The sequence below is a fragment of the Zosterops lateralis genome (assembly GCF_965231275.1).
Source record: "Zosterops lateralis genome assembly, chromosome: 1".
NCBI lineage: Eukaryota > Metazoa > Chordata > Aves > Passeriformes > Zosteropidae > Zosterops > Zosterops lateralis.
The window spans coordinates 115695202-115722685 of record NC_139762.1 but is presented as its reverse complement, the minus strand read 5'-3'; the positions used below and the strand labels follow the sequence as shown (position 1 = coordinate 115722685).

General features: G+C 40.3%; 1 protein-coding gene across 1 annotated transcript in view; it reads right to left on the bottom strand.

Moving 5' to 3' along the window:
- The window catches only part of CHD7 (chromodomain helicase DNA binding protein 7), a 129962-nt gene extending 103361 nt beyond the window's left edge, over positions 1 to 26601 (bottom strand). Inside the window, exon 1 of the mRNA XM_083884904.1 lies at positions 25880 to 26601. The gene's annotated coding sequence lies outside the window, so the exon portion shown is untranslated. The remainder of the gene's footprint in view (positions 1 to 25879) is intronic.
- Positions 26602 to 27484: the final 883 nt, after the last annotated feature.

Sequence of the window (27484 nt, the reverse complement as noted above, 5' to 3'; positions counted from 1 at the left end):
CAATTTAAATTAATTTCCTATTTCTGCTGCATGAGATTGTAGCTACTTAATCTGAGAGCCTTGTAGCTAGACATATTAAATAACCAGACTCCTTAAACCATCTGTAGACACTCACTTCACTGTTTGTTGTGCCCAAACTTCAAAAATCACAACCTGGATTCCCCTTGACCCTGATCTTGTGTCTTTCCTAGTAATGCTCCAAGTGCAGAACACAGGGTGGGGAAGCTTCTTTCCAAATGTTTGCCGAAACATTGCAGAGCCTCTTCCCCGACTTCTCCATACACACTCTTACTGTTCAGCTGAACTCCCAAACTATTAACATGGTAATTGCTCACGACTGAGCACAGCTGAGAGGCTGAGTCGTGCAAATCAATGAAAACACTCCTTTTCACCAAGTCCTCCCCTTCTTGGTCAGCATTTCATCTGATCCTTGTTTTTCAAGATGGCAACAAATGAGCATGGAGCTTCTCTTCTCACTCTGCATGGAACAATGTGTGGCAGCTGCACTTGCACAGAAAACCATCCAGAAGTATATTACACTTCTGTTAATGCAATACATCTATTATCCCAAAAGGCAAATGGTTGCTCCTATCAGCAACTCTGTAATATTTTATTTCTTCAGTATCAGTTTCTGCCAACATCAAGCTAATAAATGCATGATCCCTAGTTAGAAATCAGTGGTTAAGTTATATATACTGTATTAGCCAGGATGTGGGGGCAGAGGGGGGATAATTTGAAAAATACATAGAAACCTTGCTTTCAGGAGAATGAGAATTAGCACTTTTAATGTGCTCTGGGATTTCAAGTTGAATGTCTGAACCACTTAAAAAAAAAATCACTTTACAGTAATTTCCAACTGGTTGCCTAACACCCATCTCCTAAGTGACTATCATCAAAACATAACCATAACACTAGCAATGAATTAATATTAAAACCCTTCAGTGAGATCACATAAGTCCTCAAGAAACAGCCCAAGTTGTCAGAGCACACTTTTCCCACACACTGAGCAGTAGTCAGGTTCTGGAAATAAAAGCTTTGTTCAATTACTAAAGTGAGTGCTAGGTACACTTCTCATTTACACATATAATTTTGAAATCCAAATCAATTTTACGGTGTCCAAACAGATTTTAAAAGCCAAGAACAACTACTTTCAAAAAGATAATGATGCAGTAGTCAGGAAAGTTACGCTCACCCACCAGGACAACTTGATTAGCAAGGGACTCTTCTCTGACAGTTTCATGTACTTCGACAGGGATAATTACTGAAGTTTTGTAGGGTTTCTGCATACCAGCAAGTCAGAAGTGGCTACAATTCTTCACTTACAAAACGGACGTTTTGTTGTCCATCTATTTTGCTTTACAGAAATACTCAGTTAGGTGCAGGCCTGCATTGCCACACTCTCTCTGCTGATGTTGGTAACTCACCAGTATCACTCAAGAGAGAGCAACAGCCCAGCGATCTGTGAAAGGCATAATCTAAGCGACTGCAAAATGGAAGTGCTAAAGACAAGAGCAGCCTAAAATAGCAGCCTGAGGATGGGCAGCAGGCATCTGCCTGCCAAAAGCAAAACACCTCACAGGGTAAAGTTCCCCAGTTCCTGGGCCAAGAGAGTGATGGCCACTCCAAGGTTTCTTAACACCTCCCTTGGCTCCCTGCTACTTCTCACTAGTTGTGTATTTTTGTCTTCACAAATAAAGCTTCATCTATTTCTCTTGTCTGTGTGCTGCAAGTTAACATTTACCATTGCTGGACATTTCTGAGCCCAGCAGATAGAAGCACGGTGACCCTCCCAGGGCAGGAGGCAGCTGCCATGTCAAAGAGGTCAACAACATCACATACACAACTAAGATGAGCAAACAAATTTGCTACAAAGAAATGAAAATGCACCTAACAAAGTTTTCCAGACTATTAGATGTGCATGTGTTGCATGCCAGGTTTCTGAGAAAAAAGGAAAATAAGCGTGCAAGCCGTTTTCTCCAAAACCACAACCCCTTAATTCCCCAGGTCAGCACAGTGTCTGGTCCTTCAACATTGCACTCGGCTCAGCAGATGAGGAAACAGTCGCACCAGAAGGCCCTGTAACAGATGGAAACCAGAGCAGCTGGAGAGCAGGGAAATGTCTGTGCGGGTGAGGGGGTGGGGGTAGAAAGCCCATCCCCACTCCCAAGCTTTAAAGCTGCGTGCAGCCATCACACCCTACTGCAAACTCAGCCCACGGATCTGCTGGGGAGAAAGCTGAAGGAAGCAGTATGTGGCCAGATGATTTAGTGCTTCCCAGACTTCCCATCAGGAGAGCAATACTGAGCCCTACAACACAGGCCTGCAAGCACTGGGTGTGAGCCCCTTAGGAGTGCAGGAGATAGTGGAAAAGAGCAAGCTGAACATTTGCCTTCTTCATGGAAAGCACAGCAGATGAAGAACTGCCAGCTGGAGAAAGCCTAGAACTGGAGCAGTAAGGAAGGAAACAAAACTACACGTGCGTACAGGAGAAATGAGTAGGGAAACTGATATCAAAACTTGCCAAGGTTTGAGGGATCTTTTTTCCTTTCTTTTTTTAAGTAAGAGGTATTACCAAAATGGCACAGAGATACATTTTTATAGAGGAAAAAAAACATGGTAAATATGGAAGAATAAAAATTGAAAAAAAAGCCCCTGCCATATGGTAGAATTATTCCACTACAGTTTGGATTCACAGCTTTAGAACACCTGCACAGTTAATAACCATATTAAGTCATATATGATGTCACCAGTTATTTCCTTTCTTTCTCAACTTATTTAACTGTTAGGGAAATACATCTAACAGGGGTTTCTATACTTTTGGAAAGATAAATGACTGTCCATGATTAAGATGCCCATCCCCTGACACAGTTTGGAAAGCAGCCTACCCCCAGTTCCCAGATGAGGCAAAGGGGACCAAGCCTTGTGAGGGAAACCTAGCCATTAAGCAGAGATAGTTTACTATAAACAAAACAAGTGAGGTGGGTTTTTTTCTTCTTTCTTTGTTTCCTTTAATTTTGGTTGGAACTATCTTCTGCAATCCTTTTGGTTCCTCAAGTCAGGAGACAAGAAACTAAACTGATCAACTTGTAAGACGGAAGTCCTGATATTAGAGCAGGAGATTACAGTGTTAACCCAGATAACGCAAACAAGGTCAGTCAACACTTGTAAAAGGCACACAGAAATACTCCATTATATATATACACGTATATAAAACTGTTCGTTACCTGGCCTGCCACGTAGAATTAGACTTTGAACATTGATTTTCAGCAGCTGTGAGCAACTGCAAAATTGACAGGGCAGTGGAAAGTTTTCATTACAATTTTTCCTCCTTAGTTATTCCTCTTCCTAACCACAAGCATGATGCTTTTACTCTACTATTACCCCACAGACTCTAAGAAACGTTCAGGTGCAGTCTGGCACCCAAGGTAAGCTGATCTAACCATTAGTTGCCATGAGAGGATCATCACCACAGGGGTAGCTGAACAGCAATGACAGCACAAGGGAAGAAGCAAGAGTGGTACGGCTGATTTCAAGCATCACAACCCATTGGATCAGCTTATTACTATACCATGCATTCAAACTGCCTTCAGGCCACAGCCAGGTGGTTCAACAACTTAAACTGAAAAGCACAGCAGTAAAACAAGCCAGATATTTGCTGTACAGAAAGATATGAGAAAGCAGTGTCTGCTGATATGACTTAAAGAAAAACAAGGAATTCTAATTTGGTCAAATAGGTGAAAATTTTTTTTTCATCTAACTGATGAAACACACAAATCAACACCAAAGACTACAGAAGGCATGGAGAACCTTGCAGTTATCTCTAGCTATTCCTGCTGACTGGGAGACTGCTGACTTAAGAGTTATTTCATACCAATGTACAACTCCAGTGAAGGATGTGCAAATATTCTGGGATCTGCCATTAGAATTTCTTCTAGACAAAAAATTCTTATATCTCATTGTGATTTACAAAATTAAAGGCCATTTGTGAATCCTAAGGATATTTGTCAAGAGACAAATAGTTAGCAATTAGTTAAGACATTCTAAAAGCAATTAATCCATGGGTGCTCAGAGGACAGCCTCCAGTAGTTCAAGCCAAGCACACACACAGTCCCTCAATGAATGGCTGTGATGGATAAACACGCTACTTAAAGGAAGAATATTTCATTGACATCCATTCAACACCTAAGAAGCCTTCTGGACAGAGAGGTAAAACTTTCTTAGATTTTTCATTACAGTTCTCTTGCTCACATTGTACTTGTCTGCAGTCTTTCCTAAATCCCCATACTAGAAGTCCATTAGCATAAGATTGGATCTTACATATTCGGGGGGGGGGGGGGGGTGTTAAAATATATTCACCAAAGAATTTTTAAATATATCCCACTATTGGAAACACTTTTGTTCCAAGAGCTGACCATTACAGACTATTTTCTAGATATGGCAGGACAAATTCCTTCCTGTCTGAGAGTTTCCATGGTAATAAAAGTCCCCTTTAAACACATTCACGGTGGTTTGGGCAGGCCAAACAGGCAGCCTTTGTACTGAAAAGCTCCCTCTTTGTACTCCTCTGTGCTGATCCTGCACAAACTACCGTAAAAGTGTATTTTAGTGGAGGCAGAGTAAAACTAAGGCTCACATCAGTTTCACACGACAACTGTTTATTCCACAGCACAGATACAATCCTCTGGAAGATTCCCTTCCCCAAAATTTTGAGTGGTCGGAGAAAGCAATCTGCAGGACAGCCTAGGGCACATTTCAAGCAGACTTAACCTCAGGAACTTTGCCATTTCTACTATTAAAAGAGATGAACTAAATGACCACTCTCTTTTTCCCATCCCCCCTCCCCACCATGCAGTCTCTCACTGGTATTTGGAGATGGCGTATTTACACCAGCGCTTGCATCTCTAGTTAAACCACGTACTGGTCTCAATTGACACCTCCACATCAGCATAGAGATCTGTCTTGGAAAGAAAGGAACTGGGAGAATGACCTAATGTGGCACAGAATGTTTGGAGGAATATATGGAAACAAAAGAAAAAAATTTTTTTTCCAATGTTCAACAAAGCACCTCTCTTTAAATTTCTATCTATTCACACTTGTACTTCAGCACCATTGAGCACTAGGAAAAATTCCAACATATTTAGGTCTTGTCACAGGTGAAGCTTTTTTTTATTAGGAGTTTACGTTTCAGTAACTCTCACATTATTTTGAATTTAGAAAGATGATTTTTTTTTCTGTTACCATTACAGCAGACCTTCTACAGCTGCCAGATCCACTCCACAGACAACGATTCTCTTAAAGAACGAAACCATTAAGCAAAAACATGCAACTTGAATTCACTAAGAAGGGTTTCACAGCCATCCCTTAGAATTTTTTTAATAAAATTGTCAAAAATTTGCATGGAGATAATTTTAGATAAAAGGTCTCTAAATCCTGGTCAAGTTTGTTCCCTAGAGTTTTCAACATTGCAGATGGCTCAAACTCTTAAGTGCAACTCAGTTCCCAAGCCACTTTTCTTGCTTGCAATAAGGGAGAGGAAATTTAAGCATCTAATTTGCACAGTGAGCTTTTCTCCAGTGCTACCATTAAAATTTGTGGGGTTTTTTCCTACCTCATCTAGTGGAAATTTCAGTATAGCAGCCAGTGTAGCACAGAACTCTCTTATCCTGGCTTTTGAGAAAATGTATGAAGAAAGAACAGCAGGAATAGCACCAAGAAACCAACATAATGCTTCATTATCTCTCATCTCCACAGTTTAAAACACTCTCCGAACACACACATGCACATCCCCTTTCTCAGCTCCCACCCCTACCATGTAGCTTATGCCCTGCTGGTGCCACTGCTCCAGAGAAGTCTGATCTTGACTGTGCACTCTCTTTGCTTCCCAAAAACTGAAGCAGTTTGTATGGGAAGCATTATCCAGATGAGCGAAAAAAAAATCAGTCTTGAGATCACTTTCACATGCATAAGAATGAAAATATCTGATCTTTGTCAGATCCAATTTAGAGGCATTTAGAGTTCCTTTTTGGCAATAGAGGAAACAACCTTAAAATTACAGCAAATTTAAAATTGTGGGAGGCAATGCGGTAACATTTAAGGCAAGCAGGCAGAATAGGTGGTGTGAGAAAAGCATGCAATGTAGAACTATGTGACCCATAAACCCAAGCTACAGCTGTAACTTTCTGGAGAAGCTTTTTGGTAGGCAGCTTTTAAGAACAAGATCAGACCAGATACAGGAAAACCAGGTGACAGCAAAGTATTCATGAAATGCTTCTCAAAATAACAGGTCTAGTAGCTCACTGACTACTGGCAACTGAAAAATTACGGGTTTAGCTTCAGCAAAGCTAACAGCATCTCTTTTTTTCCAATAGAAAGTTTCAACTTGGGAAAAGAAACTGAACAGAATTTGTTTTGGTTGCCAGCAAAACCTGGTCTATCGCTTTCCTTGAAACTAGTCCAATTTAAACAAACATCAATGTAACATCCCACATTTCTCATGCTAGCAAATCTTACTAGGAAGACTTTCCACAAACACATGGTATTGATCAGTTATTATCAACAACAAAAAATTCATATGCAGTCCTTAAGGATCATTTGTAGTAAATCCATCTACTTCAGCAATCTAGCCATAAATCTATCTCCATAAACAGACACAACACATTAGATGATTTTCACTGTAGGTTGTAATATTTCTGAGTATGTTTAAATTGCTCTCAAATTATGCTTTATCAAGCCATCATGCTGATTGTAAGATAAGTGAATATAATCAGAAAAGGTAAACACTAGCCTCTCTTTCTTATGCACCCTCTTCTTAAAATCAGAGTCATTGTATGACAAAGATTTCATTACCACCCTGTTCTGACAGAAACCAATATTAATTATTATTTGAATTAACCTTTGAGCCATAGTTTTCATCAGTACTCGGTAAAGACACAGACAATTTCTAATTACATTCTACTCTCATTATAAGTCACTAGGCTGTAAAGCTGCATCTGACAAGACTGCTATACTTGGCCTTGAAATGCTTTGGACTTCACTATAAATCTTTCAGAAACATCCAAGAACTCATTGAATACAGGAGCTATCACACAGGATGCTTCTCCAACAATTTAGAAGCCATTTTAAAGGGATAGCAAGAGTGAGATGACTGAATTGCAATACTATACCTGAAGCTAAATGAATTAGCAGTCTCTTTATCATCCAGCATCACTACATAGATGATCTTTTACCAAAAGTTAGATACAGTGGATTCACTCAGTCTATCAAGTGCAATTATTCAGTGATCATCAAATAACTCATAATTACCTTCAACAAATAGCATAAGAAAATAAAAAATTTATAGACCAAAAGATATCTGATTCCAAAGCTTACAGCAAGTATCTACAACATAAGCCATATTTATTACAGACCAAAGAGAAAGGTTTGATCTGCTGAAGAGTTATTAGTTCTCTAGCAGGAAATATGGATTTTAAGGGTCATAAATGAAGAATAACCTGTAATTAATTTACAAAAATTAGTGCAAGAGGGTAATTTTTCTTTTGTAATTTTTCAGCTTTACCTCACATAATCATTTTGCTGCAGTCAGTTATCTAGCCAGGAAAAAATGAAATATACACATGGTTTTAGGGAAAGTGAATGCTATTCTGGAGAACAGGTTTCTACCCTGGACTATGCCAAATCTCTTGAACGAACAAATTAAACTTCTAACAGAGTGATTTCTGGCTCTGTAACCCGAGCCTCACTTTTGCAACTTCACAAAGCTCACATCTATGACTAACTCCAAATGTCCAATCTCTAAGCAAAAGACAGTTTTATTTGAAGGAATACCAGAGGCTGGGATCTATCAGGTTTCAAAACCAGAACTTGACTTAGCTGCTGACTCAAGACATATTTCAAGATAACAGAAGCATATTTCAAGATACCATTTTTAACCTTCTACTATTGAAAATACCTGTATCTTAAAACAGAAGCCTCAGTATGTAGCCAGTCACTAATCAGTCTAATTCCAGTGAATGACATTTCATGTTAAAGAAACCTTGACTTGGACTAAGTTTCACAACATGCATTACTTTAGATTTTGTTTATCCCAAAAAAAAAAAAAAAAAAAAAAAAAAAAAAACCAAAACAAAACACCCACACCCAACAATATCCCAGCCAATGATCTTTCCTTCACAGATCACTTTTATGGATGCTGTTAATTACACAGAAGATCCAATTCCAGAAATATTTTAAAAAGAAATTACAAGACACAAGAGAACCTAATATAAAGTTTGCAGGTTTTAACACAGAAAATACAAGTTCTGCATGTATTTAAACATATAATAGATTCCATTAGGTAAGGCACAGCAACTTTGTAATTTCCAAGGGTAACAATGTGCCATTACTAGAAGAATAGCTAGATTTAATCAAATTTATCACAAGACAGAATATGGTAAGAGAATTCAGATCTCTTGATTTTTGGAAATGGCTAGAGATGATGGATGGGACTCCAATCTATAAAAATGCAGTGTTTGTAGGCACTAGTGTCAACAGTGTTACCAATTCTAAACATGCCTCCATTAATCCTGTCCATATATTCTGAAACTATCCAGGCCCTTCACCTTTAGGCCCCAACTCGCTTACCCACTCAAATTTGCCATACTGGTTTGTTGCCTTTTTCTTTTCCTTGCAGTTACATGGTTTTCAGAAGTTACTCCAACATACAGCTTCTCTGTGTTACAGTAGAATCTACCTGAATATTCAGATAATCATTTTTCTTTTACACCCAATACATTAAATGCCCAGATTAGTCTTCTACTTCTCTGTGAAAAACATTTAACTGGTGGTTTGACTATTTCTTTTCTAGACATACATGGGTAAAAGGAGACCAGAGGAAAGAAAAATCATCATTCTTTACCATACGGAAACTGTACTTACACAGAAACAGATAATTTAATTCCTATTTCTTATCTATCTCGTTACTAAGAACATTTAGCCAAGTGATGGAAAAATGTCTGATTCAGATCAATAATCACGTGAAGAAGGTGGAAAGGAGGCATCAGAACCAAGGTGGGATTGTCTGTCTTTATGAACATTTTAAAGTACTTTCCACGTAAAATTTCCCAGAGTTTTCTATTGTAGTTAAACTTAAGAGTAGATCAGAAGGATAAATATATATCTGAGCCTTTGAAAAAGCAAGGAAAACTGTCAAAGAGTCAGTTTTGGTTTTATCCTATAATAAACCCTACATTGTGACTCTATTCTGCATAGAGGCATAACTGTTTCACAGATCACAGAATCATAGAATAATTTGGGTTGAAAGGGACCTTAAAGATCATTTAGTTCCAGTCCTCTAAAACAAAGCACATGATTTCATCTCATGCCCCTCATCAACACATACACCCTTTTGATTAAAATTAAAGATAATACTAACAAGATCATTAAATCATCAACAGCCAACTTACTTGAAAAATGTATTTGGTGAAGAGAAAGGTGGCATTTTAAAAGCCCCAAAAAGATATTGCCTTATTGCTGAGGGTGGAGAGAAGACAAGTGATATATGCTTTTGAGAAGGATCAAAGAAATAGGAGCAAAAAATCGAAAATCCATAGCTTCGTTCGTGCTAGTAGATTAAGACCTTCTTCCCCTTCCCAGTGCCACTTTCAAAATCTTGTATGTGGGGGAGGATAGGGGACAAGGAGGTTAAGAGAGAAAACAACAGCATTACAGCACCTTGTTTTGCTTATCAGCTATTCATAGACCATGAAAAAATCCCCAACTGTGCTCATGCCATTTTTTCACATCAAATTCGCTAGTGACATTTTTCAACAAGGCTATAAGCAATGCATTCTAATAAATCAGCCTATAAAAGCACCTATTCCATTTAAAACTCAGTGCTAAATGACTGATAGCTTGTGGTCTTCCAAGAGCAGAGATACATCCTACTATGACACAACTACACTGCTTTTAAACAAATTCTAGATTTCCCCTCTATTCTTCATTAAAGTTACTTAGGAGGCAAAATTCAAAATGCATTAGTTAGGGAAGAGATACAAAAATGAATGGCAAGAGCAGCCAGTCACTTGTTTCTTCTGTTACCAATCTTTTCTTTGCAAACAGAAAACCACTTCTCCCTCTTCTTTGAGATGCTTTGCTTGTATTAGTTGAACTAAGAAATGAACACGTCCTAAATTCCTCTAAGTTCTTTCTTAAAACAAACCCTGTATTTCTGCATAGTTCCTTTTCCTGTCACCCGTAACAGATTTACCTGTACAGATATTGATTGCAATTTTACTTTTAAGCAGAAAACAAAACAACTGATGAGTTTATTTTGTACATATGGCATGCTATCTAGAGGCTGTAGTAGGTTTCATGAGAAAGCTTAAATATTAACTTAGTAAAGCAGGATCATGACTCCTCAACAACCGAAATAGGCACAAACCTTTCATGACTCCTGCATTCGTGTTAACAAAAAACTTCATTTTGTAAGATCTCTTTTAAAACTCTGTTGATTTCTTCATCTTATGAACTCATATTTGGCACCCTTCAGAGCATCTATTTTGAAAACGTAACTGCTTCTTCTATATAAAACCTGTTTGCCTACTTTCATGACCATGAGTTCTTAAATATTTCATTGTCTTAGTACAGCCAACATTTTTTTTCCATTACTTTAGTATAAAATTCCTCAGATTTCAGTTGCTTATGCTAAAATACTGTGTGAGTGCATGTTACAGACTACTTTGAAAAAGCAAGTAACTTTCATGAGAGCCTCTTCCCTAACACAAGTTACCAAATGAAACACAGAAGTAACAGTCATGCCCATGACTTCAGATTTACAGACTTATGTCTTTCCAAGTCATTCTCAGCTAAGCAAAGAAATATAATTCTCAAAAATCCTGCAGTACCAAGTGGTTATTATTTGTGCAAAAGTTCTTCTAAATATGGTGTTCACACATCTATACATGAAGACATGAATAAACTCTTACTGTTCCACCACTGCTTCAAGCACCAAAGGTTTTTATACAGAGTGGTACTGTAGCATGTCACACACTATGATAAAACAGAGAGACCTCAGTACTAAACAATTAAATAATATACTACAGTACAGTTTTTCACACAGAGAGCCAAGAAAAAGAAAAGTAGAAGTTATGGCTCCCATGATAACTGCAGCTTGATTGTAATACTGTTTTATACTGTACATTTGAACAAACACATCAATTTACAATTGATGGGGAATTATAACTGAAGGACACAGTCACATACTTTGTCTCACTCCTAAATAAATCAGTGGCATTCAAAATAAATTTCCATCCCACTTGTACAACTTGGTAAGGTGACCAGTTTGCTGGCAACAAAAAAATTACAGTATAAAAGCATTTAAACTGTATGTATCAAACTATTTATATGAAGTTACACTGAAGCACACAGGGCAACACTGCCACATTTTAACTAGAACGTGGACTAGTTAAACGTCCATGAAATTATATAACTATTCAGATTTGTTCCTGTCATATTTGACTTAGTTTTATCATGATTCATGGCTACTGCCAGTGAAATCCATTAAATATATTTAAACTTAGCATTCCTAAAACAGGAATAAACAACAAAAATACATCATTAGAATGTTTACTTTTAAAGAAAAAAGAAGCATTAAAATGAAGAAGCTTGGTAAAAGAAACAAAATCAGTCAGAGAAAACATTTACAGAAAACACAAAAAACACTATATTAAAAATGCGGAGACATGAGGAAAAAAAATGCATCACAGTTAAACCTCAAGCTGGGGAGGCTATCAGTAAGAACATTTCTCAAGAAGAGGGGAATAAATTGGACCAAAGGAACTAGCAAGTAAAATTGCAAACAAAGATATGTTCCTAGAAGGGCAAAGTCAGAAAAGGTCCTTTCACAAATACCAGGTATACAAAGCCTGCTAGAGAATTCACTGGACTAACATATAACCAAGCTATGAAAGAATTATTCCAATAAAACAAAAATTACAAGTTTTCTGCATCTGCTGTCATCGGAGAAGCTAAGGCAAGCTTTCATCTTTTTTGGCACATAAATCTTCAGAGGCAGTTTTGGTCAAAACAAAGCAAACAGCAGCAAGTCACCAGTGCACTCACCAAGAGTTGGATGGGATTCACCAAGAGCTGTGAGGAACTGCAGGATAAAACAGCCTTAAAAATCTGTCCACTATGCTGCATAATATCTCAGGCTCCAACACTGCCATGTTGCCAGTTGTGCATCAGTTTTGAAAGGTGGTCATACCTTTAGCCTGCCCAGAACTACAGACCAGCAAGTCTAATGTCCCAGTAGGGCAAGTAAGTTGAAAATAGAAGAAACACGGGCACATACCAAAGTACAGACTACACAAATGACACTGATGCTTTCCCACAACAAAGTCCTGTCTTACCAGTACAGGAGATTTCACTGAAGGAATTGAGAAGTGGCCAAAGTCTGAGCTAACTTGGATGACCAAAACACTGGATGATCAGCCAGCTGCTGAACAAAGGTCCTCCAGCAATGGTTTCCTAAGGAAACTAAGCTACAACAGCAAAGGAGGGAAGATCTTCACATGGATGAAAGTAACCAGTTCAAACTAGGAAATGAACAATAGGAAACATGACCCAACCCTTTCCACACCTGCACTAACAGCATAAACACAAAAGATCTAGAAAGAGGTGAACCTTGAAGTGAGTTTGCTAATAGTATTAACAAGTTCGTTTTGCTAAAAATTAAAATCAACTATGCAGGAAGCAGCAGACCTTCATCACACCCACTGAAGGTGTAATAAACTGCAGATGAGATGCAGTGGAAGGAAATAGATAACAACACACATGAGAAAATGCAATCTGACTGTTTTACATACATTTTACTGAGCCCTAACATGATTTGGGAGCTAGAATAAATAATCTAGGAAAACAAGATTTGTCAGAAGAGTAAACAGAACACTAAGCATATTTAAGAAAAAAGAGGTGAAACCACCCCCCGCCCCCCCCCCCCCCCAAAATTGTACAAGAAATGGGATACACAAGTCTATGAGGTGCTTATACCTTGCTGCAGTGACTGTGTTTGCTCTTCTCACCTCCACTTCAAAATTAAAATTACTTATGGACAAGAGAGGGGTGACAGGCATTTGAATACCCTTCTGAATCTCCAGCCTCAAGAAGAGCCAACCAGGGAGAGAATAAAAAAGTTTACGAAATCAAGAGCGGCATGGAACAGGTACGCAGTGAACTATTGTTCTCCTTCTCTTTTAACAAGGAAACTAGAGAACATCAAACAAAACTAGCAGCTGGTAGGTTCAAATGAAAACAAATAGAAGGAAGCAGCTCTTCATACACTGTGTACTTAAGCTGCAGAACTCATTGGCACAGTCCCGATGGAAGCCAAGAATTTACACAGACCAAGAGAAGACTAGATGAATTAATGCAAGAGAAATTCATTAAGCATTACCTATCACTTTTTCTAATTCTGAGCAGCAGAACTGTGGAGGCTATGGGGCTTGCCCTGTTTCTGGATAGCCTCCACCTTGGTTGCTATGAAATAGGATTCAGACCTCTGGTAGTAAAAAAGAAAGATGATATTTGCAACATGGTTTTAATAGGTGTTGACAACTATGCTACTTCAATAATACACCATTTCCAGTATAACATTTCACCCTCCTTTCATGAAGATACTGTATTTCAGTCCATGTTACCAGTACTTCAAGAATGTAAGTGAGATTACAACACTTTAGAGGATCACAACATGAGAGAGACAAGGACACCCAAAACTATATCTGACTCTGCTAAAACTCTACCAATCCTGTATAAAGGATACTATTCCAACAACAGAAAATTCAGAGAGAGTTTCTGATCTGGTTGTAAGTCCTTAAAAGACTAAAAAAAAAAAAAAAAAGAAACAGAAACACTGATAATACTAAATACTATAGCACATACAGGACATCTCTGGATGTACTCAGTACCTACCGTGGGTTTTAAGTTCATTTTTTACCAACTCAAGAAAGCGTGGTTTTAATAACTCAAATCAAAGTTGTGTTATGAAATGTGAGGAATACTGAACTTTCATTAAAACAATCTTCTCATGATTGAAGGAAATAGACTTAAAAACAGCACTAAGTGGTAAAAAAAATTAAAATCTTCATACTTTTCCTGATTTAAACAGCAGCTGTAAAAGATAATATCAGCTCCAAGCACTGGCCTGAAGCTTTACAACTGTTATAAAAAGGTACTTAAAATAACTACAACATATTTAGGTTAAGCACTTAAAGGAATTACTAGAAGACTGAATTCAATCCTTGGTTCCAATCCACAAGTCATTGTGCAACATATCAGCTGCTGAAAACAAACCCTGTTACCTATAAAGTGAGAACCATGCCCATCCTCTGAACTGGGGGTACAGAATTTTCCCTCTGCAAATTCAGAGCACTGGCGGTTGCTTTTGTAAGCAGTGGAAGAATCCAGTCTCTCTGCAACTTCCAGCCTACTCTGCTTTCTCCAACCCATGGAAAGTGCTGCTGCCATTCTGTGCTGAGCATAGCCCAAGTTTGAAGGCAGCAGCATATTCCCAATGTAGAACAGACCTTCTGCTAGACCTCTGTAAGAGACAAAGCAGAACATGCCAGTGGTTTATTTTCAAGGACTCTAAACGATCAAAGTTTTCACAGGTGCAGTAAAACTCACCATAGCACAGATCACACCCAACAGATAATGGGTTTGGCTTCAATTTAGTTTAGTCAGGTTAAATACCTGACTTGATATGGAAGAAAAGCCTGACAGAAAATGTGAGTCAAAATGGCTACTAGCACAGAGTGGAGAGTGCACTCTCTGGACTCTTCCTACTGCTAAGCCAAAGCTCAACATATTATGGCAGACTATTTGGCAGAGTTTGTTCAAGAAACTATACAGGACAAGGAGGAAGCTTATGGTCCCTAAACTCAATACACAAAATACAACTGTTTAGAATTTATGCCTAAGAAAAATATTTAAAGGAAGAAGACAAATCCTGAAAATAGGAGGCTGTTCAGATGCAGACTCTAAACACTTAAAACAGATTTATTTTTTTTAAGTGCTGAATATCAGACCAACTCTCCTTTTAAGGACGACATTTATCTACCTACTTCACGAGAGCAGTAGCAAGACAGAATTAACGCTTGGTAAAGAACCAAGATCCTTTGCTGAGTGCTGCTTGGTAACTCTAATAGTTGCTGCTTGCACACCTCAACATGGCAGACACAAAGCACATCACTATGAACCTGGCACACCAGGTTGGAGTAGCATTTTAGGTCCTGGCTTCCAGCCACCTGCTCAGGTCACTAGCCTTGAAAAGAAGAAAGACCATCCAAGCACTCAGAAATGCACTCAGAAACACACTCATGAAACAGTTATTTCATATAACTTCCATGTGTATAACACTTTATATAACACTTCCATGTGTAATTAAGACAAGGGGCATCAAATTTACTCACTGGAAGTGAATGTACTTTTTCTTATGGTACAGCAGAACTATATGCTCAAAATTTCTCTTGCTCTTTCAGAGCAAGCCTTGTCCATATACCAGCAACAGTAAGCATCCCAAAGTGGAAAAATACCCTCACTGCTCCTATTCCACCACCTTGAGTTGTTGGTTTTTTTTTTTTTTTGAGGCAATGCTTAAGTTCCTTTTAAGCCCCTCCTGTAGCAATGCCTACCACACCAGACACCTCCAAATGTAATCCACTGGAATAAGAAGCCTTTAAATTAAGGTGTTGTAAGGTCATATAGCAACAAGATGATCGGATTAAAGAGCAAGTGGAGTTAAGTTAATACAGAGTCACTATTTTAAGTTCTGTGTTCAAGACAACACCATGATAGCCTTTCAAGTACAAACCAGTCTTCAAGCAGGATGGCTGAAGAACTTTTCTATTTAAAAAATAAAATAAAATAAGTTTTATTTCTTGTCTAAATCTGAACATGAAATGAAGGACAACAACTCATCAGACAGACAAGATCTGGTCCCAGAGACAGATGTTTTACAGCTGTGCTTTGGGCTTCCTAAAGCCCATTAGAGCTAGCACATACAATTCCTAATGTAAACAAGCTGCTTTCAGTAACTACAATATTCACTCTGAACACACACAACGCTAGTCACGGCCACCACTCCTCACAGTTTGCACCAAATGCAGCTTACAAGGCCCATAAGATAGAATTTGTAAATCCCTTCTCCTGCACCTCCTGCCATTCCCTGTAGATCCTAAAAAGGAATTTTTTAGATGTAAAACCCAAGAAAAGGAATCTAGAAGGTACAGTACATGAAGGTTTGGGTTTTTTGTAACTATGGTCAGCATTTTAGCCTCTATTAACACACATACAATTGTCCAAATCTTGAGAAAAACAGGAAGGAAAGCATGAGCTTCCATTCTTCCACCTGGCAAGAAGTCCCTTTCTTTCACACTGCAGTCAATATACACAAGTAAGCTGACAAAAAAGCCAGGGCTCTTCAGAATGCAAGCAGCTTCTAATGCCACATTGCTGCTATGCTGAAAGAGTCACCTCAAGCTGACAGGTGGATTGAGCAAAAGCTGCAGTCAGAATCCCTGACTTTTTGTAAGTTGCTCATTCTTCTGCTAAGCTACACAGTGGAAACTGCCCATTTCTCTCTCTGGAGAGCAGCAAGAGTACAGTATTATAGAAGTGACTAAGCAGCGTGTTATTTGCCTTGCAACGTACTTTTTTTCATCAATTTTAACAAGTAGGAGTGCATTCATTTCACTGTCAGAAAGCTTAAGACTATGATAGGAAGTAACAGCCTCAGCCACCTACTAGGACCAAGCACTCATTTCATCTCAAACCAGCAGGAAAATGTAAATAGTTGGGAATACTCTGAATAACAGAATCCACTGAATTACTGACTGATGAAACTTGATGACACTGAAAAAACACTGACTTGATAAAATTTGAGACAGACAAATTGAATCAAAGCTGATGAATCTAAGAGAGGATTTCAAGCTTGTAAAAAAAGAAAAAAATCCACCAATCCAAAACCAACAACAACCCCCTCCTTCCCTTTCTTGTGAATAAATTGTCTCAAAGTTTAAATACTTCACATTTGAAAGAGTAAACAAGTTATTTATACAACAGTAAATCTTTTAGGCTTTGTATTTCTACCTGAAGAGAAAAAACTGATTTCTGGGCAGTGGATTATTAATTCTAACAAATTTTTATAGCATGCAATCCATAGCATCAACAGAATAAACAAATTTTAATATCTATTTTAACTCAGACCAGCACATTTTTCTTTTCGTGTCCTTTGCTTCACAGATGATTACTCTATTTCTCTTTCTCCCATGAAGGTTCCCAGGCAACTGATCCAATCCACTTGCTCACTGCCACCAAAATGAAAAGATGAAAAGGGCTTGCTGCTCTCCAAGCCAGCGGCCCCCCTCGTCCTTAGTACCAGCTCTGGTGTTCATCAGATCCTTTTATGAGCCAGTTTGATTCATTACAACAGCAAAATGCTCTCCATTTTACAGAGTTATTTTTCTGCCATTTTGGTGAACTAAAGTGGCTCACAGAAGGACCTGACAAGCACTGCTGCTGAAAAAAAGTAGCAGAGCCATGTGGTTGTGAGGAAGGGTGCAGGGGGACAAAGGCAGAGAGGAAACTTCTCCTTTCAGAACAATGTCCCGTTAAATTAGCTCACTGCATTTCTCAAACCATACCCTGACTTACAAATGATTGGATGGACCACAAGACAACATTCAACAGCTTTCAGCCATCTTCAGAGCTACAGAACACTTATACAAAAAAAAATATTCTTACACAGATTTAAGTATAATACTCTATCAGAAGAAAAAAGTTCTTACAATAATATCAAGATGAGGATGTCTTAGATGAGGAGGGTAAAGAAAGCTTGGCAGATTTCACTCTAATTTTTGGTTTGTGGTTTGTTTTTTTTTTAACTTAAAAACAAACAAATTAAAAACCATAAAGAAACAAGCAAGAACCAAAAGCCCAAACAACCCTGGGAACGACCACCAATCTCAATAAGCATTATGATGGAGAAACAAGTATTCTGTATAAGCAGAAAAGAGCAAGAACTTTTGTCACCAGTATCCAAAATAAACCTACCAGAGGACAGCTTATATGCCTAAGAGAAAGTACCTTGATGGAAGGAGGCAGTCAAGCCAACAAGGTGGAAGCAGGTTCTACAGCTGCCTAGTCCCCACGTTTTCTGCCCAGTGATTTCTGTCCATGGATCAATCTGTCTCCCTACGTGATGGACTGTCTGCTGCTGATGTACTGTTTCACTCCAGAAGAGAGAAGACAAGGTGTACCAAATGTATCACTCCCACAGCCACATTGAATCTATCTCACTCTGCAAAGTTCATTGCCTATCTGGAGGCTCCTCAACACAGAAACAGTGGCTTTCCAGCATATGCTGAAGAGGAAAAAACACCCTGCCCCAAAACCATTGTCACACCTTATCCAATTAGAGAAGGGATTTTTAGCCTTTCTGACCCTATCAGCTTCCCACCAAAAATCTTCATGTTGGGCAGCCACAGAACACATCACCAAACCCCAATTGGCACACAGGTACACAAAGGAAGACAGCAGTAGATCCCAGAAGCCCCACCAGAGGATAAGTTTGGGCACACAGCCTGCATCCCAGCTGACACTAATATCCACCTCTAAGAACCCCTCCTTAGTCCAGCTCCTCAGACAGCCAAAATCTGTATGGCCCAACCAGCCCCATACTGCACAGTCCTGTTGTGCCACTGGTCACACGACAATCTCAGGGAAGTCACATATGAACCAGTGACAAGCCAAAGGCTGTCCATCCAGAGAGGCAGGCAGGAAGATAAGCATCCTGGTTTCTTTTGAGAGGGGAGAAAGAGAAAGGTAGTCACCCTAGGACAAAGGTGAAGAAGAGAAAGAGATTGAGGAGATAAATCTTAAAACACAATGTTAGGGAAATTTCTTATGAAAAGAGCTATGGAAGCAATTGCTTTCACCTGACACCTTTACTCTAGCCAAGGTTTTATTTTTTAACCTCACAAAAATAAGTAGTCATGGTTTGGGCAGGAGGTGGCAGGGGTGTGTGAGGCCTTAACTTACTTCCCTGAGAACTCACCATTCAAGAATTCAGTCACCTTAACCACAGGATTTCTCTAGTTCTGGCCATGGTAAGTCAAAAGCCACACAAACACTCTCCTTCCATTTTTCGTTCTTTATTTTTTAATAGTTTCAATGCAACAACTAATATGCTCCACTTCTAAGATTACCATGTACTACAAAGATTCTTGGACCCAAGCTGTAAGACATGTTTCTGTTCTACTGCTGCCTGTAACAGGCTGATTCTTCCAATAGCCATGCCATTTCTACAGAACAACCCCTTCCTTCAGCATGGCTTCCACAAGGTTCAAATCCTGTTTGAACTGTAAAAGTATGTTCACTAAAAGTCACTTCTGTGAGAGAAGACTGCATGGGCTGAGGAATACTGCAGAACTGTAGTAAGGAGAAATGCAGGTGAAACAGGCAATTTTTTTCCCAGTAACCTCTGTAAAGATTACAACAGAATTAAAGAAGCATGTTTCACTTGCTTCTGTCCAAAAATAAAAAGAACAAAAAAATGAAAATGACAATGTACCTTTGTAGAAATCAATACAGAAATAAAGAGGAAGTGAAGCTGAAGCCTGCTTATTCACTTCCCCCCAGTGAAAGAACAATGATTAAAGTGAAGATGAGCAAGGCTGTACCCCTCTCACTAAGTTGAGTGAATGCAAAGCACAGCAGACATCTCACAAAGGTACTGATAAATAAACTGAATTACTTAGCAGTTCTCTCCCAGACTAACATCCTGAGGCAGTCCAGAAAGCCTTATTTAACTCACTTTCTGAATGATTCCTTCCTAAATCAAGAGAGATATTAAATTGCTCACTATAAACTCTCACTTTAATTCTTCACGGTTAAAACGACTCAAGGCAAGAATTATACTCTTAGTGAGAGTTCCCTCATCAGAGTTTAAAGGAATCTCTGAACTCACATAGACACTGGCTACTACATCAGAGGGCCTTCCTTTAAGCCATCCTGACACAACTACTCCACCCTGCAAAGCTGCCTGATCTTTCCAGGAATTAGCAACATAGTCCTGGCACCTCTCAAACCAAGAACTGGAGATGATGAGCTGCCTTGCAATAAACCACCAAATCCAACAAGCAGCTACTTCAGTCCAGATGCAGCACAAACCGGAGCACATTTTCAAAAATCCACAGGACCTGCCTAGATATATGCCAGACAATTGAGACAAAAAAAATGAAATCATAATTTCAGATCTCATTTCAAGACAGTAACTGCAGTTATGGTTGTTTCAGTATTTCTTATCCCACATGAGACAACAAGACATATTCAAATACAGAACTTCAAGCAGCAGGATACTTGGGATGCCTCATTCCTGGACTTCAGATAGGCTCTCCTGTCCAGGAACAGGTAAGGTTTAGAAAACATTTGTTATACCCTGAACAACTAATTAAGATGCATCCTTGAAATTTACCAGTCTCTCACCTTCATGCACTTTTATCTCAGCCTTATCAGAATGATTTTTGAACATCTGTTAGCCTCATCATTACTCCCCTGAATCCTCCTTCTATCGAGCATTACAAACCACGTCAGTTGCATTGCCTTTCTGGCAGTTAATCTTCAACTTGAAGAAATACTAAACTGCCATTCCCTCCAGTACAGACTGACATGCACTTTCCTGCAAGACGCTTTACCAAGTAGCATTTCAGCTTTGGATTTCAATCTCAACAGCTACATTGATGGATCCTCTTTGAAGCAAAGAATATTTTTTCATAACTTGTCATCAACTCAGACTTCCCACTTACTAGCTCATCCAAGTTAATACCAAAGACTTGAAGCGAGTTTCTCAGTTTCTATTATGTAAGAGCTTGTTTCACATTTCTCCCAGAACAGCACTACCAACCTCAATGCTTTCTATGATGAAGACTTTCTCCATGTTTTGCCCTATTACTGATGTCTAAACTTCTAAAATTCCAGCTTTCAGCTCAGCTTCAGTCTTCACCTGAATTCTCTCCCAAAGAATGACCAGTATTCCTTCTCACGTAGTGACTACCCACTTAACAAATCCTGTTTACCCTGTAAATAAATCCACAGGCTTCCTATTTTAAGATCGAGGACAAAAGTGCTTTTATTAAAGTCTTCCTTGGCCTTGTTCCATGTTCTGATCTGCTTTACCACATAGTTCCTGGTCTCCAAAGCTCCCCCATTTCTTTCAGAAATATCACAATCCCTTCAGGAGCTCCATCCCACACCCCAAATTTCTCTGCTTGGCAAGGGATAGCCCACAATGGTTATGTCCATTTCAAAATTGTCATGGGACTAGACCCTCCCCACTCACAACTACTCAGTGTACAGAGCAAGAGAAACCACTACAGCTCTATCTATCCACTATTAAAAGATGGGGGAATGTCACTTTCATGCAAACAAAACTTGAAACAAGAGGATTTTCCTCTTCAAAGGGTCATGAAGAACCTTTGGGAAGCTGCCAGCACACTGCAGCAGCCCCCTGCTCTGCTGCCAGCCATCCTCTTGCCATGACAGCATCCAGGGACTAATTGTGAGACTTCAAGCTTTGGTGCAGCCAGCCAGCCCTCCCCACACCAACTTAGGCATCCTCCATGGTTTGGGGAGAAAACAGCATTATTAGGAGTTGAAACACATGTTTATTTTGCCACATATCCTAATTATCTAGGGCTGGCAAAAAAACACAACTCCACTAAGCAAACAGAAAGCAGTATGAACTGGAAAAAAGATTAAAAACCCAACAGGAAAGGCATAACCTGAAGAGGAACAAAATCTATGGGAAAGCTGGGGGGAGGGGAGTAGAATGGGGAGGAAGCAGAAATAAAAAGTTTTGTTTTCAGAGCAGGACTGCCTCTGCGGCACAGAAGGAATCATGCTTTGTACATCTGATGTACCTCCACAAAATGTTTTAAGTGACACTTACTTTGTAGAAAGAGATCAAAATAAACTGTGGGCAGGTCAATTTCTTTCAAAATCACCAAGAAATTTTAAAGCTAGCTACCTGTTGAAGTTTACCAGCAAGCAGAAAGCTCAGCTGAACAGCTTAAAAAGTGGCTCAAGGACATTAAAATAAAGTGCTTCCAAAACTATCCAGCACTGGATTTGCCACATGCCAGCTACTCCCAGGTTGCTGCATTGCTCTCCCCAAACACAAGCTCATATTTAAATGAAACCTGAACAGAATAACCTCTAGGATCAGGACCATATATGTGAATTTTTATTTTCCCCTCAGAACCATTAGGAAGAGGGCAGACATTTTGGCTGCAATGACTTTTTCCAGACAATTGATTCCCAAAGTTATTTATTCCCCACCATTCCCCTCAAGGCCCTCTCGTCACAGCAATTGTCTGTGTCAGAGGAAGGTTGGACTCAGCTCCCATGAAAGCCAAGCAAAACCACACCCAAAATAGCTATATAGGTCACTAGAGAGCAAAGCTAGCCCTACATCATACCAGCAAGGGCCTCTGGTTAGTTCCCATATGCCAATAAGCTTTCAAAGTCGTGTGTTACAATGTTCTACTAAAACAGTAGCTTATAAGGTAACTAGCACTCTTTTACTGAATTCCAACTTTTAAAAGAAAGTGCTTAAATTAAGTTGTATCCTTCCTTTCTTTTTTTTTAAAGGAGAATACATTTAGAATAAGGGCAGCAAAAAACAACCAGAGTGTTTAGAAACTGCTATGGAGCAGCATTCAGAGAAGAACCCAAGTGGCAGCACATGGATCCTTGGTTTGGGCTTGGCTTCTTCTAGGTGCACCTTTACATCTCAGAAAAGTCACAATGTTGGAAGCTAAGAGCTAATCAGCTTTTATATACTTAAGAATACCCTTAAGAGCTTTGTTGTCATATTTGGGCTCTTGGAATGTGTCCTTTAGGTCATAACCTCCTTTTTATTTTTTTGCATCATGCCTTCCAACCTCATTTTCCATGAAAGATTTTTAGTGCCCAACTACGACGTGGTATTTCCATGACTGCTGATCTTGGGTAAGATGCGAATCACTGAAAGTTAGTCACATTGTGCGGGTGGAAAGAAATCAGGAGGAAAGCTTCCATCAGGTTTCAGTATCTCATCAGAACCCTAATAAAACCATGGGATGCTTCTGCATATTGTACCTCACTCCTTCCTCTGAAAGAGTTCTAAAAATTAAATAATTTTTGGAGTTTCCCTTTGCCTTTTTATCACTGCTACAATATAGACTGTATTTAAGATTTTCTTCCATTAAAATCCAGTAGTTTGTATTTGTGCTAACAAGCTATTCATGGAAATATAAATTATGAGAAACGATGGAGTTAATGTCTGTCTTAACGATGAAGCTAAATTGATAGCTAAATGGCAAAGCTAAATTAATACAGTAACTTTTCTGTTGGAAAAATGAAGGCTAAAGCCTCACCTACACACAAAAGGCTCATTTGTCAGAAAGACAGTTTAATTATTTACTAAAATTTGCAGTTTTCTCTTGTATACAGGGAACATTAAAGTAACATAAAAGTATCACCCATGTTACTTATGGGCATCAGTTAACCAGCTCATAAATCTGAGCAGTTACTGATTTGTTCACAGCGGACAAATTCGTAAGGGTTTGGAAGTGAGGATTTAAGGGAACTGGGGGAAGGAAGACCTTCAGACACACATAGCACTTGTCACACAGTTGCCTGTAGCCTTGCTAGCCACAGACATTTCTTTGAATAACGCCAGATTCACAAGAGCAAATACCAATCAGCACATTTTAAAAGCTTTCTGTCTGAAAACTAATGTAAAAAATGAGTGAGAAATAAGGGATAGAGGCAAGGTACAGGATTCAAGGAGACACTTGCATTTATTTCCACTCTCTTTCTTTCTGTTTACTTTTTTCCACCTCCTCTCACCTTAGCAACCTCTACCTATCACACTATACGCTCCAAACAGAACCAAACCCCCAAGAGCCAGCTGCTGTAGGATGCCTTGGATATGGCAGAACACAGCCTCACCGCCACACTTCAGCAGCTCTGGGAAAACCTGAGAAGCCCCTATTACTCAGGCCTTTCCAGCTTTACAGAATATCATGTCTGGGTTGTCTTTGTTTAGGTTTTGTTGTATCCTCACGCTGCAGGTCCTCCTGCCTGCAGAGCCACTCTCCGTGGGGCACAGACCTGGCACGGAGCCTCCCTGTGTGCTGGGGCAGCACAGGACCACGACACCCACCCACCCATGCCAAGCCCAGACTGAGCAGCACATCCTTCTTCAGTGCACTGCCTGCAGCTTCACCATCGGCCTGATCCACCTGGACTCACAAATAACTCATTTCATGTCCTATTAAAGTCCTAATATTATTTGAGCGTTAACAGGAAACACCACAAACATTCATCGTTTTCACTTCAAAACAGAAAATAACTTGTGTGGAAAAAGAACTACACTCAGGTTAACTGACCCCTCTACACAGACAGAGAAACCTTCACACTGCTCCTCAGGTTTCCACATTAACCAAATCCAAAAGGAACTGCTCACAACTGAAATCTCCCATCACTGCACTGAGTTTTGATTGCAATAGGAAGTATTCCACTAAAGCTCATTTTTACTGACGCTGTTAGAATGCAACATCCCTAGAAATTTTCATTTTCCTAAAAGGACTGTGTGATCCTTGCCTGTGATTGAAACTTTCCTTCATTACTGAAGAGGCAATAAAATAATTTTGGGTTACAAATATAAGGCTTTTTCCTCTGTTTAAATAACCTAACCAGGATTTACAAGCAATAACAGATATGTCATCACATTGTTAAATATTTAGTAAGATATTTGGTCAAATATGATTATCCAATTAGTATCAGCAAATCAGTAATTCAGTTACACTTGCAATCACAAGCATTTAATACTCTTCTAAGAGCCTGTGCAATGGCTTTAATATTGATCTTTATAAATTTCTTACTAAAAACAGCTCAAAAGAGACTGAAAATAAGCAGTTCAGGTTAACAGAAAGACAGGACAAGATGTGTGAATCTGTGGCATTCACCAACACTTTAGTACAGGAAATTTTGTTTCGCAAAACTGTTCCAAACTTCACATTATGTCTAAGACCAAAAATAATTACTTTTTCCAAGCAGCTGTGGTTTTAACCTAGAGGAAAATAGTACACTATCAGAAGGAACTCTGCAAAGCCCTGAGCACATTTACAACACCAAACAAGAAGAAACAAGCAATACTCCCCACTTTTAGTAGCTGGAGATAGGAAAATATACAGAATGTAATTGTTCTGATCACCTGTTATAAACCCCAGAAAGAAATGGTTAATTTTCCCCAAAACTATGTCTTATTTTAGAAGTAATTACTAGAATTTTTCTGCTGCTGTTGTAAATGCAGACCTCTTTAACAGAGCTCTCTCTGACTATCGCCTCACCGTTAAGTTTGTAAGAAAACTGGATGTCTAAAATATGGTCTATGCTGAGCAATGTGATTTCTTTAATTATTATTTTTATTTTGCTGATAAGAAAAAAGAAGTGTTGGAAACTTTCACGGTGGAAACTAGAGAGCTTGGAAGTTCCTCTCTTAGCAGCGCCCAGCAATGGAGAGGAAAGTGTTCTGCATACGTGCCCCAAGCATCCAGCTACATTTTAGCTTTCAGCCTTTTTATTATCATTGTCAATGAATGGGCCCCAGTCAAATTAAAGCTGCCATTTTAGGTTAAAGACTGGAGAGCCTCTGTTGTGCAACAGCGAGACAAAAACACTCCAAGCGACAGATGCAGCACTCTCATTGGAAAATGATGGATTTCAACTTTTATAAAGAAAAAAAAAAAGAAGAATAATTACGGATCATGCTTTTTAATATGAATTATATATTGATACTCACACATTACCGCAAACTAACGGGATTTATAATTGGGAAAAATCAGCTACCCATGCTGCTAAGGTCATAGTCATTAAGATTTTTTTGCCGTCGTTAGAATGGATGATCTGTGAGGAAATGAACAGAAACATTTTTTGTTCAACTTGCTTGTTTGTACCTCCACTAGTCCCGTATAACACAAGAAAAAAAAAAGGAAAAAGGGAAGAAAAAAAAAAAAAGGCTAACACATTCTCCCGAAAGCCATCTTCCAGGATAAACACTGCTCGCGATCTGCTTTGATGAGAGTAAAAATTGAGACGAAGATCGACACAGAAACAAACTTATCGCACAGAGCTTATTCTGATATTCCCCAAGCCAAACATCCGCGGAAGCCCAAGTGGCAGGGGAAATTAAAAAAAAAAAAAAAAATTAAAAAAAAATAAAAAAAAATAAAAAAAAAAGCTTCTCGCAAATGAAAAAAAAAAAAAAAAAAAAAGGCCCTTTTCTGTAGTGGGGAGGCACGCTCGGCCCCTTCCCAAACGAAAACAAAGGCGGAAAGTGGGGAAGTGCGGGAGAGTTGCGCGGCCCCGCACGGACAGGGAGCTCCCGGGCATCCATCGCTACTTTCCTTTTGTCCATTGTCTGTTTAAAAAACAACTACTTTAAAGCCGGGCGTGAGCGGGCTGTCGGGGGGAGCCGGGGAAAGCGGCTCCATTTCCATCCGTGCCCCAGGGCCAGCCCGTCCCCGGCTCCCCGGCCCGGCCCCGGTACCCGCGGGGAGCGCCCCAGGGGCTCCCCGGCCGTGGGAGCGCGTCCCCCGCTTTAGCGCTACCGGGATAAATGAAGGCAACGTAATGATGGCTGCTCATTGCCTGCAGCGCCTTCTCCCTGAGACTCACTAACAACCCTGCCCCCCTCCCCCCGCCGCTCTCTCTCTCTCTCTCTCTCTCACACCCGCTCTCGCACAGGCGCTCCCCGCTCCGCTCCCCACCGCGCCCGCGGACACAGCGCGGCCCCCCCGCCCCGCCCCGCGCCCCGACCGCTCTGGCCTCAAACCACCTTTTTCCGCTCACCCTCAAAATGGCCCGGAACGGGGCGGGAGGGGGCGGCCGAGGGGAGCGCCCCGGGCCCGACCCCGGCCCCATGTGCGCCCCGGCCCCGCCGCCGGAGCGAAGCTTCCCGGGGAGCGAAGCCCCTCTCTCTATTATGCGGCGTCCGCCGGCACCGCTCCGGCCGCCTCGGGCAGCGCTCTCCCTTCCCTTCCCGTCCCCTCCCTCCTTCCCCCGCTCCCCTTTCTTCTCCGGCCGCCGGGGAGCGCCGGCCGCCCCCTGCCCCCTCCCGGAGCCGCCGGGGCAGGACGATCCCCCCGCGGCGCGCACCGGCGGCCGGAGCGGCACCTCGTGCTCCCGCCTCCCTCCTCCCTCTCCTCCTTCCCCTCCCTCCCTCCCCGCCCGCCTTCCTGCCGCCCGCCGCCACCCACCGCCCGCCGGCCTCCGCTGGGGGTGCCCCGGCCGCTCACGGCGCGGCCCGGCCCGGCCCGGTGACCCGTGTGCGGAGCGCGGAGCGGGGCGGTGCCGGGCCGGGCCGGGCCGAGCGCGGCGGGGAAGCGCCCTCACTTTGTTAGCGCTT